This window comes from Tenrec ecaudatus, unplaced genomic scaffold (genome assembly GCF_050624435.1).
Source record: "Tenrec ecaudatus isolate mTenEca1 unplaced genomic scaffold, mTenEca1.hap1 Scaffold_83, whole genome shotgun sequence".
Lineage (NCBI taxonomy): Eukaryota > Metazoa > Chordata > Mammalia > Afrosoricida > Tenrecidae > Tenrec > Tenrec ecaudatus.
Genome location: NW_027459692.1, coordinates 78,657 through 83,051, shown reverse-complemented (window position 1 = coordinate 83,051; position 4,395 = coordinate 78,657). Strand labels below are relative to the sequence as shown.

At 41.9% G+C, this 4,395-nt stretch overlaps 1 pseudogene; it reads right to left on the bottom strand.

Moving 5' to 3' along the window:
• Positions 1 to 530: 530 nt before the first annotated feature.
• LOC142436908 (stathmin pseudogene) lies at positions 531 to 1,065 on the bottom strand (annotated as a pseudogene).
• Between the last annotated feature and the right edge of the window lie 3,330 nt (positions 1,066 to 4,395).

Sequence of the window (4,395 nt, the reverse complement as noted above, 5' to 3'; positions counted from 1 at the left end):
ATTGTCTCTATACCCTCAGATTTATCTTGAACCTTCTTGTAATAAATAATCACAAATGTAGTTTTTTTTTTCACTGCCACCAGCAGCACTTTGCAGTTTTATTAACCATTCAAGTACAGAAGCATCTGGTAAAATCGGGACAGAACTGGGATTTAAAAGCAAACAGATATTCAGCATCTAACAGTTTTGAGAAGCCACTACATACTCTTTCACAAACATGTTTCCACGGGGCCAATACAGTGCTAGCCATTCACCCAGCGCACTGAGTGCACCGAAGTAGAAAAGAGGCAACAAGAAAAATAGCTACGTTAGAAACACTCCAACACTTTAGAAAAAAAGAGTCAAACACTTTTTGTTTCTCCCCTTTAGCCCCTAAAACAACATCACATGGTCTGGATCTACCTATTTACGTCCTACGTTGGCTTCTAGTCTTTGTCAGGAGGGAAATAGTAATAGTAGTAAAATGACACTGGCCAGCACGGTCTTTGGATCTTGAGGAGGGAGGGGAGAAAGTCAGTCCTCAGGACAAGCTAGTTGGCTGCAGTCTCATCAGCGGGGTCTTTGCATTCCTTGTTCTTCCGCACTTCTTCCACGTGCTTGTCCTTTTCTCGCAAGCGCTCCAGCTTGGCCACCATTTGTGCTTCTCGGTTCTCTTTGTTGGCTTCCATTTTGTGGGTCAGCTTCTCCTCGGCCATCTTGCTGAAGTTGTTGTTCTCCTCGATTGCTTTCTGCAGCACCTCCTTCTCGTGCTCCCGCTTCCCGGCCAGCTGCTTCAGGACCTCCGCTTCATGGGACTTGCGTCTTTCTTCTGCAGCTTCTAATTTCTTCTGAATTTCCTCCAGGGAAAGGTCCTTCTTCTTTGGAGGAGAAAGAGGGAATTCTGGGACGGCCTCTTTTGAACGGGGGCTGAGTATCAGCTCAAAGGCCTGGCCAGAGGCCCGCTTCTCCAGTTCTTTCACCTGGATATCAGAAGAAGCCATGGTGAACAGAAGACAAGAGACTGGCAGTGTACGCTCTGCAATCCACTGGGAAGGAAAGCCCTGCTCGGTCCGAGCCGCCTGGCCACACTCTCACAAATGTAGTTTTATGCAATCATTTTGGCTTAGAAGGCCCTAGAAAATATTGTCTATCCAAATATTGTTGTTTGAAAGCAAATAATTATTAAGAAGATCCTCAAAAAAATAAAATAAACTCACCCAAAAGTGAAAGACCGCATACAAAGTATATATATATATATATATATATATATATATATATATATATATATATATATATATATATATAAACATATATACACACATTCTAATATGACACAAGGATGGTGATACTTTATTCACATACTTTGGACATATTGCCCAGAGAGGCCAGTCCCTGGAGAAGGCCATCACGAGGGCAGTGACAAGGAGGAAGGCCCTCCAGGAGATGGATTAACAATGGCTGCAACAATGAGATCAAATGTAAGAACAGTTGTGAGGACAGTGCAGGACTGGGCAGTGTTCTGTTCTTTTGTGCTTAGGGATGCTTTGAGTAGGAACCAACTTGATGGCACCTATCAACAACAAATTCATAAACTGTGCTAAGTACTCTAGAATGTCCACCTTTTTTAGATTTTAAATAGAGAGGCTATCTACAGAGAAATCCATCTACTATAAAGATCGATAGACTGTCAAAATCCTATACAGGGTTGCTATGAGTTGGAGTATACATTAGGGCAGTGGGTTAGATGTAAAAATATTGATAGACTGCCTTTTCCACTGAAAAGTAAATGTTATTTATTGAAAATCTATTAGGAGCCAGGTAATATTCTAGGCACCCTAGTCATCCAGGATGAAACAATAAGTAAGGAGTAAAAAACTTCCTTTCCTCATGGATTGCCCATTGTAAATGCTCTTTATCACACTGAATATTATCAGTCCACTATACAGCACTCTAAGCTGCATAAAGTCTTAATTTTCAACCCAAATAAATTACTCAAGTTTGAAAAACAAAACAAGAACAAATTATAAACCTAATATTTCCTGACAGTGTCCATTTATGTCTATGTAAGTCTCAAGTCAGTGTTTTCCTTTTTCGAACACTTTCTGAGGTACTCAAATCACATTCTTTTAAATGTCCTTTGCATTTGGGAGACAAAAGTAAGACTGAAGGAGTATATCAGGGGTGCAGAGTGCGTGAAGTAAGCTTTCCTTACTTGCAGTCATTGGTACTTTCAATATCCTACCCCCAAGCCATCATTTTCAGGTCATCGATTTTCCTGCAAACTTCCTACTCATTGTCTAGCTTTCACAGGCATATGAGGCAGTTGATCCTCAAGTGACATCACACAATATGTAACATAGGTTCTCAGAGCAGATGTATATATAAAGAAGACTTGGTGGTGAGTGGACTAAGCATTAGTTGCTAAACAAAAGGTTAGCGGTTCAAACCCAGCAGCTACTCCTTGGGAGTAAGTTTAAGTATTGTGTGCCGATAAATATGGAAAGCTCTGGAAACCTAAAGAACAGTTATATTCAGTTCTACGGGTTTGCTATGAGTCTGAATTGACCCAATGGCGGTAGATTTACACTTTGAGGCAGAAGTTGTGTGTTTGCTTGATTGCTTGTGTGATTCATTCAGTGATTGCTTATTTTTTCTCCAGTACAGAAAGTAATGGCATCCACCCTGATTCTCCTACCAACGATATCCCAGGTAAACACAGGCTAGATATTGTACATTTCTACTTGGTCTAGCATTTTAACTCAAGTAAATCAACCAACAAAAATGTGTAAGAATAAAAATTAATAAATCTCCAATGTGAAATGTGAAGGCCCAAAGGTACACTAGTAGTGAATTTGCAGAAGGTCCTAAGTTGCTCTGGGTTTGGATCTTTGGTTTTCTTCTAGAATCACGTCCATGTGAAACACTGATATATGAGGTGCTAAAATCTGGAGGTCCGTGGTCTTTAAAAAGCCTGGTCTGCAAAAGCAAAGTGGAGGAGAAATTAAAAAGTTGACGAAGAACGCTGAGGTCAGATGCCAACAAAGATGAAAAAAAAAACACACGATGAGTGAGACACATGCCAGTGGAGTGAAACAAAGAGGCAGCAGAAAGAAGGGTATGGAATGAACTGTTTTTTTTTGGAACAAAAGGCCAGGCAGGCGGGTCAGGAGGATCTGAAGCATGTACATGCAGTGAGTGTCTCATCCAGATCAGGGGTCCCACATCGCCGCTCTACAAAGTGCCTTCAGCAGGTCAGGCACTCGGTGAGCATATTTTCACCGAATGAAACAGGAAAACTATAGTCCACGTGCTTTTGTGATACTCAAGAGCTACCAAGGCATTTGGAAAGGGAGACAAAGTGCCATTCCATTGCAACGTTGTAAAATGAAAAAAGAACACAGATGGTCACAGTAATGGGTGAGGGCTTGCAGGACAATATGACTTCTCTCCCGTTGTGCATGCGCATATGGCTCTAACTCTACATTTTCCACTAGAAATATCGGACTACAGTGGATCTGATGCCACCCATCAATGCTGCATTTTCTGGAATCCAATGAAGCTCCCACTGTCGTTATTCCATGTCAATGCAGAAAAACACATAGTGCCACTGATAAACTTTCCATCAGATTTATTATGTTGCACTTTTATTTTTCAACTTTTAGAAGGTAGAAAACAAAAATACACAGATGCTGCATTAGGCCAACTTGGGTTCAGGTGTTGTACTGTGGGTACACACCTTGTAAAGGGAGAGCAGCTATGACAGAAGGTACTTGCTGACCAGATGTGTTGCCTCAACACACAACTGTGTCTACCTCTCTGGCTCAGCTGGTTCATTCCCATGACCTCTTACCACCACGTTAGTGAGGTAGCATGACTTCTTCACTCTCACTGCTCCCTTCAAAAACCCAGAACCCCTGAAAGTGCTCTCTTTCTGAAAGACATCTGCCTCAAGGACGCATGGTCCAAAGAGTTACAAATTATTGCAACGAGGAGAACTTGGAGTAACTAAAGTCACCTTACAGTATTTATAAACACAAGGGGCACATCAGTTACTTATGTTATAATTGTAGTGATTGCCTACTACCCCCTGAATCCTCTTCATTGTCATCCGATGAGTCATCCGATGAGCCACCAGTTAGGCTGCTGTAACTGGTCCTACTGCGCCACAGCAGGTTACACTGCTCCCATGCAGCAGCCTCTTGGTTCTTTCCATGTGTTTTTGATTCCAATGACTTTAACCTTGTTAACTTGGCCAATGTGTTTGTTACTGGACTGCCAATATCCGGGCCAGCCAGTTGAAGGAAGATCATGCAGTGGTTGGTGGAGTCACTCTCATACACTTGGCCTGTGGTTGGCTTTTTACTCTCCGTGGATACTAACTGAAACTCAGAAGAACCCCTTCTCGGTTCCATCAAT